Source organism: Microtus pennsylvanicus, chromosome 7, assembly GCF_037038515.1.
Source record: "Microtus pennsylvanicus isolate mMicPen1 chromosome 7, mMicPen1.hap1, whole genome shotgun sequence".
NCBI classification, from domain to species: Eukaryota; Metazoa; Chordata; class Mammalia; order Rodentia; family Cricetidae; genus Microtus; species Microtus pennsylvanicus.
Window position 1 is genome coordinate 5,291,575 of NC_134585.1, and position 12,561 is coordinate 5,304,135.

The 12,561-nt window shown below is 50.2% G+C and overlaps 1 protein-coding gene across 2 annotated transcripts in view; it reads left to right on the forward strand.

Annotated features, from left to right (window-relative positions):
• The first annotated feature begins 8,599 nt into the window (after window positions 1–8,599).
• Brpf3 (bromodomain and PHD finger containing 3) overlaps window positions 8,600–12,561 on the forward strand; it is a 34,166-nt gene continuing 30,204 nt past the window's right edge. For both annotated transcript variants that reach the window (XM_075979704.1, XM_075979705.1), the window contains exon 1: window positions 8,600–8,724. The gene's annotated coding sequence lies outside the window, so the exon portion shown is untranslated. The remainder of the gene's footprint in view (window positions 8,725–12,561) is intronic.

Genomic DNA, 12,561 nt, shown 5'->3' on the forward strand with positions numbered 1-12,561 from the left:
CCACCAAGCTCCCAAATAAATATACGGAGACTTATTCTTACTTACGAATGCCCGGCCTTCAGGGTTCCTCATTTTAAATCCTTTTTCTGAGCCTCCATCTTGGTCTCAAGAAAGAAGTTCAGTCTTCTTACCTTGGCATTCACAGCTCAGTTATTTATTATTTTCTCAGATTTTATCAATGTCTTTGCTTTCATATTCCTTATGCCAGGGCGGCCAGCCACAAGACTCAGTGTGCACGTTATCAGCATAGACCTCCAACAAGTCCTGAAGGAAAAAGTATTTATTTATTTGAGACAAGGTTTCACAATTGGCTGTCCTGGAGCTCTCTCTGTAGGCCAAGCTGTCCTTGAATTCACAGACATCCTCCTGCCTCTGCCTCCTGATTGCTGGGATTAAAACCGTGTGCCACACACCCTCCAATAATTCTGTTTGATACAACCCAGACCTTCCTGAACACACTTAAGCACAGGAGACCATTTTCTCTGGACAGTGTCACACAGCCCTCTGCTCAGTGCAGGGGACACACACTGTTCCCCAAGCAGATGATGTGTGCACCTCCGTCTCCTCTTCCCTGAACCTGTGAGCTCTGCTGGGAACAAATACCCATGGCCATGGGCGAGTGAATGAAGGCGTTATTGATGTCCCCAGGTCCCAAGTCTGTTTCTCCGCCTAGTCAATCCTTTGGTACCACAGAGAGACAGGGCATGGTGCAGAAGAGGTGGCAGCAAGCTGCACTGTGAGAAAACTCCCTATCCCCTCAAAATACAAAACAATCAAACAAACAAACAAAACCCAGCATCTCAAACCGAGGCTGTTTTTCCAGTGAAACAGGGAGGTGAATATCAGTGCCGAAGACTGCATGGCCTTGAGCGTCGCGCACTGGGGCCCTATTGGTGCCTGGAAGGAAGGAGTGAAGTGAATGTTGGCAGGCCCTGTGCCCCTGACCTTGGTGGGTGAACTGAGCTTTGTTCTCAGCAGTGGAGGATGACTCCTCAGAAAACTAGCTCAGAGACAAGCAAGCCTCACCCCGGGCCAGGGACAGTCCCCAACAACAGCCGTATCCTCCCTATCCTCCCTCTCATGCCGCTGAAAGATATCCTTGCACGGTGCCACAGCTCCCGTGTCCGGATGGACCTCAGGGACTAGGTCATCTTGGGGCAGGCCTCACCTGGCTTGGCATTGGTGGGTGGAAGCTGTCTGTGTCTGTCAGGCTACGATGAGGCCCTGGAGGAACAGTTGCGGTAGTGAGAGTGGAGTTGGGTGTGCACAATGCCCGCTGTGCAGAACTGGAGCTGAACTGAGAGGGTCACCACAGCCATATCACACCCAAACCCAGCTGCAAGACTTTTTCTTATTTTTTTCACTGTGTCCCTGTGCTGGCCTCAAACTCACTGTGTAGACCAGGCTGGCTTGCCTCGGCCTCCCAAGAGCTGAATTAAAGGTGGGCACCACCTTCCTGGCTGTCATTCAGATCCTTTCACCCTAATGTCTTTTTTTTTTTTTTTTTTTTTTTTAGTTTTTCGAGACAGGGTTTCTCTGTAGTTTTGGAGCCTGTCCTGGCACTAGTAGACCAGGCTGGCCTCGAACTCACAGAGATCTGCCTGCCGCTGCCTCCCGAGTGCTGGGATTAAAGGCGTGCGTCACCACCGCCCGGCTCACCCTAATGTCTTAAAAGGTTTTTATCCCAGACACTTATTCCAACCATACATCGCTTCCTCGGGGATCTGGGCCCAACTCATGAGGGTACGGGGTGACCTGCTCTGGCTGCTTCTAGATGAAAGGGGCATCATCCAGATGGATCTGTCCTCGGGTTCATGCTAAGGAGAGGTGGGAAGGATGATGTCCGGGCCAGGGGCTGGAACGACTTAGCTCTTGTCCGAGGACACAGTCAACACCTGGCTTTCTGTAGACAGCGTTATTGAGCTTTGGGGCCTTGCATCTGGAAGACATCAATAGCAAATGAACGAAGATTCAAGACACAAAACATAATAAAAGGGCAAGTTGTATGGTGTGACGTCTTCAGCACCTGTCCCACCCGGATGATGAATCTCTCTCTAGTTTACTTCTCCCTTGCTGTTAGAACAACCACAGCTAAAGTAACTGGGGGAAGCAAGTGTTGATTTCATCTCACAGTTTCGAGCGCCCATCCATCACGAAGGGGAGTCAGGGCAGGAACTCAAGGCAAGAGCTGAAGCAGAGACCGTGGATGAATGCTACTTACTGCTTTGTTTGCCATGGCCTGCTTTCTTATGCTCTCCAGGACCGCCTGCCCCAGACAGGCACTGCCCACAACGGGCTGCGATTCCCACATCAATTATTATTATTATTTTTTGATATTTATTGAGCTCTACATTTTTCTCTGCTCCCCTCCCTGCCTCTCCTCTCCTCTCTCCCATCCTCCCCCAAGGTCCCCATGCTCTCAATTTACTCAGGAGATCTTGTCTTTTTCTACTTTCTACTTCCCATGTAGATTATATCTATGTAAGTCTCTCTTAGGGTCTGCATTGTTGTCTAAGTTCTCTGGGACCCACATCAATTATTCATCAAAAAAAATGGGGGTTATGGAGAGATGGATCCGTGGCTTAAGAGCATTGGCTGCTCTTCCAGAGAACCTGGGTTCAGTTCCCAGCACCCACACGGCAGCACACAGCTGTCTGTAACTCCAGTTCCAGAGGATCTGATGATCTGATGCCTTCTGTTAGTCTTCTGGAAGTCCCAGACTGGCACGTGGTACACAGACACACATGCAAGCAAAACAGCCATATGCATAAAATAAAAATAAATGTAAAAAAATTTTTAGGTTAAAAAAATTAGGCAGAGGCATGCTCACAAGCCAGTCTTGGTGCCAATTCCTCTGTGGAGGTTCCCTCTGGAGTGTGTCAGCTGACAAACACTAGAAACCGTCTCCACTCAACCATTTTTTTTTCCAGTGACTGACTCAGGAATGAACACATCAACCGTTCTAGATAGGGAGATGTTAAAGGAATTCTAGAAGCTTTTAGGTGATGTCACCTGAACCTTAAAACTACTCCTACCCTGGGAGCTGGTGGAGACATTCTTCCTCCTGTAGACATGATAACTAAGTCATTATCGGTGACTTCGTTAGTCATTTGTGACTGAGGGAGGCATCCCTGAGAGGAAGGCCACCCAGCAGAGAGGCAGGAAAGCCGCGTGAAGAACTACTTGGCTAATGCTAGAGAGGCGCCTCGGCATTAAGAGGATCCGGGTTCGACTCCCAGTACACATGTGATAGCTCACCTCTGCCTGCAACTCCAGTACCAGGGGAACCATTTACCCTCTTCTACACACATGTAAATAAAAATTATTTATTTATCTTTTTTTTTTCAAGACGGGTTTCTCTGTGAAATAGTCCTGACTGTCCTGGAACTCACTCCGCAAACTAGGCTGGCCTTGAACTCACAGAGGTCTGGCAGCCTCTCCCTGGCGAGCACTGGGATTAAAGGTGTGCACCACCACTGACCGCCAGGCTCACGAGTGATTATGTTTATCAGGAAAACCTGTTCTAACCTTGCCCCTAGGACCTGGGGAAACTCAGTCGTCTGAGCCACTCGGCAAGGAAGCTGCCTCCCAGAGTGTAGTCATTCCTGAAAACACGACAGGTTTAGGAATGAGTTACTCATACCTCCTCCACTCCAGTCCAACGCTGGCCTCAGCGCTCGGGTGGCACGCAGAAAGCCCTAGGGAGAAGAGCTGGGCTTCCGACCGACCGGGACAACACCTCGTGTGGCTGTGGCGCTGGCATTCAGGGAGCATCGAGAGCTCTGAGTCACAAAGCAATGAAGGTATGACTGCGGCTGCCTCTGTAATTAGACTAGATCGCCACGGAGACAAAGGGATGAGAGGGACATCACCTTTCAGGGGTGACCCTAATGACTGTACTCACCAATAAGTGCCTCTCGCCTCCATGACCTGGGGCTCCCCTGCTTGGGATCCAAGGGGTACTGCCGCTAGAAAAAGATGGAGCAGTGTTTTCCCCAATGGTCACTGTGAGTCTTCAATTTTTTATTAGATTTTTGTTTTGTTTTGTTCTTTTGGTTTTGGTTTTTCGAGACAGGGTTTCTCTGTTTCTCTGTGTAGCTTTGTCTGTCCTGGAACTCGCTCTTTAGACCAGGCTGGCCTTGAACTCACAGAGATCCACCTGCTTTTGCCTCATTAGTGCTGGGATTAAAGATGTGCACCACCACCGCTTGGCTGTATTTTTCTTTACGTGTGTATGTATGTAGGTGTGTGTGTATGTATGTAGGTGTGTGTATGTATGTAGGTGTGTGTATGTATGTAGGTATGTATTACTCAGGTCCTCTGGAGGAGCAGCCATTTTTCCTAACTGCTGAGCCTTCTCTCCAGCCCTGATTTTGAGTCCATATCACATGATAAGGGGGAGAAAAGAGGGTCCCAGCATTGACTAGGATGATAGATACTAACTAATCGTGTCCGTTAAGAAGAACACACAAGCCTTTAATCCCAGCACTCCGGAGGCTGAGGTGGGTGGAGTTCGAGGTCAGCCTGATCTACAAGAGCTACTTCCAGGACAGCTAGTACTGTAACAAAGAAATCCCCTCTCAAAAAAGAGGAGGAGGAGGAAGAAGGCTGCGGCTTCACAGTGAGTGTGGGGCGTCTCGGATGAGGCGGTTGTTGCTCTGAACTTACTCTGTAATGTCCAGTGGAGAAGCTAATGGAACGCCCCTGTACCCTGCAGGAACAGATAGTCCAACCTAGACCATCTCACTAGAGGGTACTGTGATAACCCGGTCCTGTGGGGTCCTGTGGGGCCCTGTGGGGTCCTGTGTGGACTGACCACTTGAGAGAAAGGGTAAGGAATAAGGGCCTGTGCAAGCTGGAGTCTGATCCTTACTCGGGTCACGTTCCAGCTTAGAATTTGTTTTAGAAGCTTGGTGTGGTAGCATGTGCTTTATTCCCAGTGCTCAGGAGGGAGAGGCAGAGAAATCTCTGTGAGTTCAAGGTCAGCCTGGTCGCCTTAGTAAATTCTAGGTCGTGTTGGGCTGAATTCTCTTTCCATCCAGCCCTCTGGCTGACTGGAGAGCCTTCCCCTTTTACAGACCGGATCCTGGATGCTATAGTTTGTGAATCAGCCAGGTAGACATCTGAAACTCTGGTCTCAGGTACCCACTTCTGTTCACTCACGCTGGTGCACGCCCCGGTCAGGATCCCTCAGCTAGCTTTAGGATGCTGCTCAGATGTTCCTTCCCCAGAGCCTTCCTCTCTACTTGAATGCACACCCTCTCTTGCTTCCAAAGCTGGCTAGCATCTCTTGTATTCTGAGGCATGTTCAAATTACTAAAATATTTGCCAAATTCAATCTCATGTGGTCTTGTCTTTTTTGAAAACTTTTTGTTTTGTTTTTGGAGACAGGGTTTCCCTGTGTAACTCTGGCTGTCCTGGAACTTTCTCTGTAGGCCAAGTTTGTCTCTGTCTCCCCAGTGCTGGGGTAAAGGTGTGCGCCATCACAGCCTGGACTGTTTTGACTTTTTTTTTTCTTCTTCTCCGAGATAGGGTTTACTCTGTGTAATAGTCCTGGCTGTCCTGGAACTAACTCTTGTAGACCAGGCTGGCCTCAAACTCACAAAGATCCGCTAGTCTCTGCCTTCCCAGTGCTGGGATTCAAGGCATGTGTCGCCACCACCACCTGGCCTATTTTGACTCGTAAAAGCAAATACTGGTGGCAGTGGGGTGGCTCAGTGGGCAAAGGCACTTGCTACCAAGGCCTGAAGAGTTAGACCCTTTGGACTACGCTGTAGGCGACAACCACCTCCTACAGGTTGCCCCGACCTCCACCCTGGGCAATGGGGTATGAGGGTGCTCAATAAATAACCACAATTACACAACAAATTAAAAAGATGAAGTCAAATTGTAGAAGAATGGGAGAACTTAGAATATAAATTAAGGGGGTTTAACGGTCTCAGAAAGGGGAAAAAAGAAAATTTGTTTACCCTACTATTCTGACCCTAGCTATGTTCATGTGTAAACAAGTGGACATTGTGGATACAGGGTAACACGGAGAACGAGAGAGAGGCTAACCGTTAGGTGATGAGGAAGGGCCGACTGCAGACGAAGGCCAGGAGTCATGAAGGCGGTGTACGGGCAACTGTGTCTCTCGTGGATCTTTCTCCTTTCTTGTGGGATAAATGCATTAAATATATATTTGATGGTGATAGTGTAAAATCCAATATTTTTCTCCACAGCTTCAAAATGGTTATCATAGCTTTAGAGAACTCTGCTCTCGCAGTGACCTCTGGGTCTGGTTAATTTTGGGGTGTGTGTGTGAGATTACAAGTTCTTCACACTAAAGAGTTTTGCTTTGTTAGCTGAGACAAACTCTTCATGGTGAAGCCCTGGGTGGTCTGGAACTCAGAGCTCTGCCTCCTGCGTGCTAGGATTAAAGCTGTGTGTGCAGGGCTCACATAGCTTTAGTAGAAAAGAAGAAAGATGAAAACAAACATTTAGACTGGAAGGCAGAGTCTTTGTTTTGTTGAACTTAATTGTAGCACTGTTTAATGGACAGGCCAGGGACTGATGAATTCAAATTCTTTAAAATAGCTAAAGATTAGAGGGAATTAAATGTAGTGCCTCTGGGATGTCTGATCTAAATTTGTTTTTAATGACATAATTGTTGCATGTTACATCTGAGATTATGTCCCAGAGAACTGGTTATGGGTGAGGTTAGTGCTACAGGAAGTCTGCAAATGAGGGTGGCTGTACTGCTACCTCTTTAAACGTGGGGGTGAGGGGAGAAGAAATGTGAGCCGAGAGAGGTCTTCAGAAAATGAACAAGGGAAGCGAGTGATTGCATGATTAAGCTGCCATGTGTTTTCAACAGCACTTAAATCACTGTAAGTGCAAACTGGGATATCGTCGCAAAATATTTATTTGCTCATCTTAGTGGGAAACGATCACTCCCAATCATGCAAACGAGGTCATGCTAAATAACTTCAAGAACACCGTTCCAGAGACGAGTGCCTGACGTACACAGGCATGAAACTGTCGAAGAATAAAAAATAAAAAGGAAACATGTCATATATAAATGTTGTTTCATAGTGCAAAAGAACAAGACATGAAATTCTGATCCCTGTTCAAGATTTTTTTTAACTCTAAAGTAATTGCAATATTCTCTTCCTCCGGGGCTTTCCTTCCACAATCAATCTTCCTACCCTCCCCCCATGTTTATTCCCCCAAGCTTTAGAACACTTAACTAATTCACACAAAGCATTTCAGCTTCAAAGCTTTCAAAACATTGCCCTGCTCTTGCTCAGCTCCGCAAGACCCGCCCTTTTCTTCTTAAAAATTGGTTATTTTTGCAGTACGTTATTCCTATCTATTGAGAAAACACCCCTGTAACGAAAACTAATTTCCTTGCTTTACTGAACTGGTAAATTCTGAATTATTTACTTATGGTACCTATACTTCCATATTTGGGCCCTAAGAGTTTATTCTCTATCCTTCCAAAGGTTGCACCCATGTCCTGGATATCAGAGCCAAGCAAGCAATTGTGAAAGTCTCATCAGCCGTGCGGGCAAAGGAAACGCTTTCAAAATATGTCATTCATCTTCATATTCGATGACAGCTTGTCCATACATCCTTTATAAGCATCATTAAGTATTGGCGCTTAAGACCTCAGTTATGAGAGGTAAGCTTTTAAATTTATAGGTACAAGGGGGTGGCAAAGGGGCCTTTCCTCTTATTTTACTTTTATTAAAACAAAAGCCAGCTTGAGTCCAACTCAACTCTGCTTGTCAGACAGGCTTCTTCTAGAAAGCCACGTAGTGCATTAAATTATCCGACTCCTGGACAAATCAGATTCATGGAGAAAAGTATTTCCCATGCCTAGAGTGACAAACGGAATTACGAGACACGCTTAAGCAGACTGTCAAACTTTTATGTTTACTTTAAAAAGAGAAAAACAAAAACCTAGAGATGGAAAAGTCAGGTCTGTTGTTGTGTGGAACAAGAGGCTCACCTATGCACACAACAGACGGGTCTTTCCCGGGCTGCCTTCCCTGGGGGAGGGGATGGGGTGGACATCGCTAGACCTTTGTCCTGGGGACCTGGGGAGGGACGACTTTCCGGGAGCCGTACAGCCACCTGCGCCCGCCCGTGGACACCACACACCGTCGGGACCTCCACCCCGCCGCCCGGGATGGGGGAAGGCCATGGCTCCCTGAATGCAGAGCGGGAACCCCGACTAGCTCAGCTCCGGGGCAGGCCCGTGAGGCCGAGCCGGGGACGGGTGGCCCGTGGCGGTGGCGCCGCCGCTCCGGCTCCGTCTCCCCGCCGCCGCCGCCACCGTCGCCGCGCCGGGCTCGGGCGGGGGCATCCGCTCCGGTCTCCCCGCGCTTTCGCGCTCCCGCTTCGCGTGCGGCGGCTCGAGCCGGGGAGGGAGCGAGGGAAGGGGTGGAGGTGGCGGGGGGGAGGCCGAGGGGCGGATCCTGCCTGGGGGCTGATCCCTCCCTCCCCTCGGCCGGGCTCCGTGGCGGCAGCGGTGGTGGCGGCGGCTGCTCCATTCCCCCTCCTCCTCCCCCGGGAGCGGCGGCCGGGCCGGGGGAGACGGAGCGGAGGGGCCGGCGCGGGGAGGAGGCCGCGCTGCCTCAGCCGGGCCGCGCTCGGACCTGCTCGGTAGCCCGGCCCGCCCGCACGCCCGCCCGCGCCCAGGGGGCCCCCCAGAAGCCCGGGGCCCGGCCGGCGGCTGAGGTAACGTGGGGGCAGCGGCGGCGGGGGCCGGAGCGAGCGGGGGCGGCGGGGGCCGACGGGGACAGAGCGCTGCGCACGGAGGGGGGGGCGGCCAGGGCGCACAGGGGCGTCCCGACGGGGCGCTGGGGCGACGCGCGAGCTCTGCCCTGCAGCGAGGGCGGCGGCGGAGCCAGGGAAGGCGCGCGAGGGGGAGCTGCAAAGCGAGGACCCCCACCCGCACCCGCCATCTTGTTTCTCTCCGGTCCTGGCAGCCGAGCGGCTAAGCCCCGCCCTCCCCGTGCCCTCCTATTGGCCAGGCTAGAGGAGAGTTCCGCCTCTGGGCGGCCGCTCTGGGCGCCCGGGTTCTCGCTTGACAGGCAGGTCGGGCAGCCAATGAGGGCTCGCCTCCCCGCCCCCGCCCCCTCGTTCGGTGGCGCTCGCTTTTTCTGTGAGGGTCGGGCTCGGCGTCAGTCTGTGGTGCGCTCACCCTCTGGGCTTTGGGGGCGACGTTTCTCTCCTTCCTCCTTCGGGGGTCGGGGCGGTGAAGATTGTTCTGGAAGAGGCGCCCCTTTTACGGGGCAGGAACCTGGTCTGGGGGTCTTACCTGGTCTCCTGAGTCTCCCGTGTGGCGTGCAGGGCGGGCTCGGTCCAGTTGTTGAAAACTCCCCATTCGGGGGCGAGGGTGAGGTGGGCGAGTTGGGGTTCAGGGGCCGCTCAGGACGGCTCTGGAGGGGGTGTTGGGAATACGAGGGAGTGTGTGTAAGGTAAGAGTTGTGTACGTACGGAAACTCCCGCCAAAAATAACCTGGTCTAGCTGTTAGCTCCTTGTAGGCAAAACTGTTTCCCTGCGGCCGCAGCACTGCCCGCCGTTTGCTCCCGCGGACAGGGACTGGAAGTTGAGGGTGGGTTGAGAGACGGTTCCTGGGACTGCAGAAAGGGTAGAGGCCGGCACTGTCGACTCTTCAAAATCGCTACTGAAGTGTGCGTTCCCTCCCCAGAGGCGCCTTGCCCCTGGAGGCTTGGGGACTGCGCGGCTCTTGGCTGGGGCTGCTTCTGAGACCTTGACATTAGTAACCGGTCTAGTGCCCCCAGGGCTTCGGGAACCAGAACAGAGTTGCTGTCAGGGTTCTGTTGCCTTTGGCTCCAAATGGTGTTGTGTGCCTGCCTCATTTGGCTCCTCAGCCAGGTTAATTTAAATCACACCTTGGGATTTAAAGGGCCTATCACTACGGTTGTCACTGATAACTCTTAAAAAGTTAGTGTGTAGCCGGGTGGTGGTGGTGCACACTTTTAATCCCAGCACTAGGGAGGCAGAGGCAGGCGGATCTCTGAGTTCGAGGCCAGCCTGGTCTACAAGAGCTAGTTCCGGGATGGACATCAAAGCTACAGAGAAACCCTGTCTCAAAAAACCGAAAAAAAAAAAAAGTTAGTGTGTGCCAGGCGGGTGGTGGTGAACGCTTGGAGTTCAAGGCCAGCCTGGTCTGCAAGATCTAGTTCCAGGACAGGCTCCAAAGCTACAGAGAAACTTTGTCTCGAAAAACAAAACAAAATATATATAGACAGGCCCGGCGATGGTGGCGCACGCCTTTAATCCCAGCACTCGGGAGGCAGAGGCAGGCGGATCTCTGTGAGTTCGAGGCCAGCCTGGTCTACAGAGCTAGTTCCAGGACAGGCTCCAAAGCCACAGAGAAACCCTGTCTCAAAAAAAAAATTATATATATATATATATATATATATATATATACAAAAAGTAGATATTTTTGTTGTTTTATTTAATTTTTTTATTGTATGTGCATGGGTATTTTGCCTGATGTATATTATTCCTGGTCCCTCTGAGAGTTCAGATACCAATACCTTGGAACTGGAGTTACAGGTGTTTGTGATCCACAATGTGGTAGCTGGGAACCAAAGCTAGGTCCTCTTTACTGCTGAGCTATCTTTCTAGCCCATATATATTATATATATTTAAGGGAGAGCCTCACTCTGTGCTATGGCTGGTCTGAAAAAACCGTGTAGACGTTGCTGGCCTCAAATTCCACAGATAGGCCTGTCTCTCCCTCCCGAATGCTGGGATTCAAAGTATGCCACTACAGCCAGCACTGCCCTCGACCTGTGGGTGACATGTGGAGACACGGGGACATGAGAAACTTTGTTCAGTTATGTAGGACCAAGATTAGAACGTAGATTGTACAGAACATCTTTGTAAAGACTGCAAACCTCACTGGTGTTCTTTACCCTCCAGTGTGAACGGGAGATCTGGAGTCACGTCAGCTTCGGCTGAGTCAGTTTTCTGAGCTTTTCTTCATGCCTGAAATGGAGATAATGTCTGCACAGCCTCCCGAGGTAGTTGTGAGAAGTAGTAAAAAGAAAAGGCCATTGTAGTTTGTTAAAATGTGCCGAGCTGTTGTCCTCTTCTTGGCCGTGATGGCCTTGGGAACTGCCTGTCACTCATTGCTCCTTAGGGGCTTGGTGTGGTTCCCTAGTCCAGAGAGTGCTGTGGGAAGCATCGGGCTTTCTCTGCTACCTGAGGGTAGATTAGATGGAAGGGTCACAGCATAGAGATTTCTGAGGTACTTAAATTTAGAGGCATTCCCGTAGCTTGCAGGGTTTGTAGTTGGAAATGTCCTGAGCAGTTTCGGTACAGCTTTTTGCAGGGAGTCCCCTGGGAATTAAAGTTTGAAGCATTTCAGATGTCTTTACTCTGGACAGAACTAAGAGATAGGGCTTCTAACCATGGTAAGATGGCTTGGGAGAGACCTTAGGCCTGTGATTTTATTTATTTCTTACAAGAACTAAAGGTCTGCCCGCCTCTGCCTCCCAAGTGCCCAGCCTTTCTTTTTTTTTTGTTAGAAAGTAGATGTTTGTCACTGATACTGTCTTTGCCTCCTCCTTTTAAAACAAAACAACACAAACAAACATGACCTTAGCTGGGCATAGTAACCTACACACTGAATTTCACTACATCCAGGGCTATATAGAGAATTCCCGTCTCAAACAAGCAAACACACAAACAAGGCGTGGTCTTACTTTGTTGCTGGCTTTGAGCTCCTGGGAGCAAACATTCCTTCTGATTTAGTGTCTTGTTTTTGGAACCCTAAACCATCCTCTCTTCTCATCATCAACTGTCCCAGCGTTGCATGTATCCTGAGGAGGTTACATCTCACCTTGCATCATATTATAAAGATCTGTCTATGTTCTGACCTTTTAGTTGCCTAGGGCTCCTCTAGGACAGGGGTCATAGTGCTTAATTTCAGGACTGGGGAGAGGGCTCATTGGGTGAAGGGCTTACTGCGCAAGTATGAAGGCCTACCTAAGTTTGATCCCCAACTCCCACCACTTGGGGACAAAGACAAGCAGGTCTCAGGTGCTCATTGACCAGCCAATCTAACCGAAGCCACAAATTCCAGCTCTAGTGAGCATTCGTCTCAAAAGATTCGTGGAACCTGTCTCTGGCTTCCACATGTGCTTGGGTGGGCAGGTACACATGCACACATGTCTATACACACACCACACACACAAACAACAGTATTTAGTTTCAATCACCTAGCACTTGTGGGTGCTCACTTACCTAGGTATCCTCCAGACACTGAGGGCACGCAGCAGCCAATGAGATAGGCAGGCCATTCCTTCCTCCATGGAGTTCACATTCAAGCTGGAAGACGTAGGAAATAACACAGTAAGTTATGTGACTTAGATGAAAAGAAAAGCAGGAGAACAGTTCATTGCTTGATGAGCTGAGGGATTTTGCTTTTTTTTCTTTTTTGAGATAGGGTTTCTCTGTGCAACAGTCATAGCTATCCTGGAGTTAGCTCCGTAGACCAGGCTGGCCTTGAACTCACAGAGATCCACCTGCCTCTG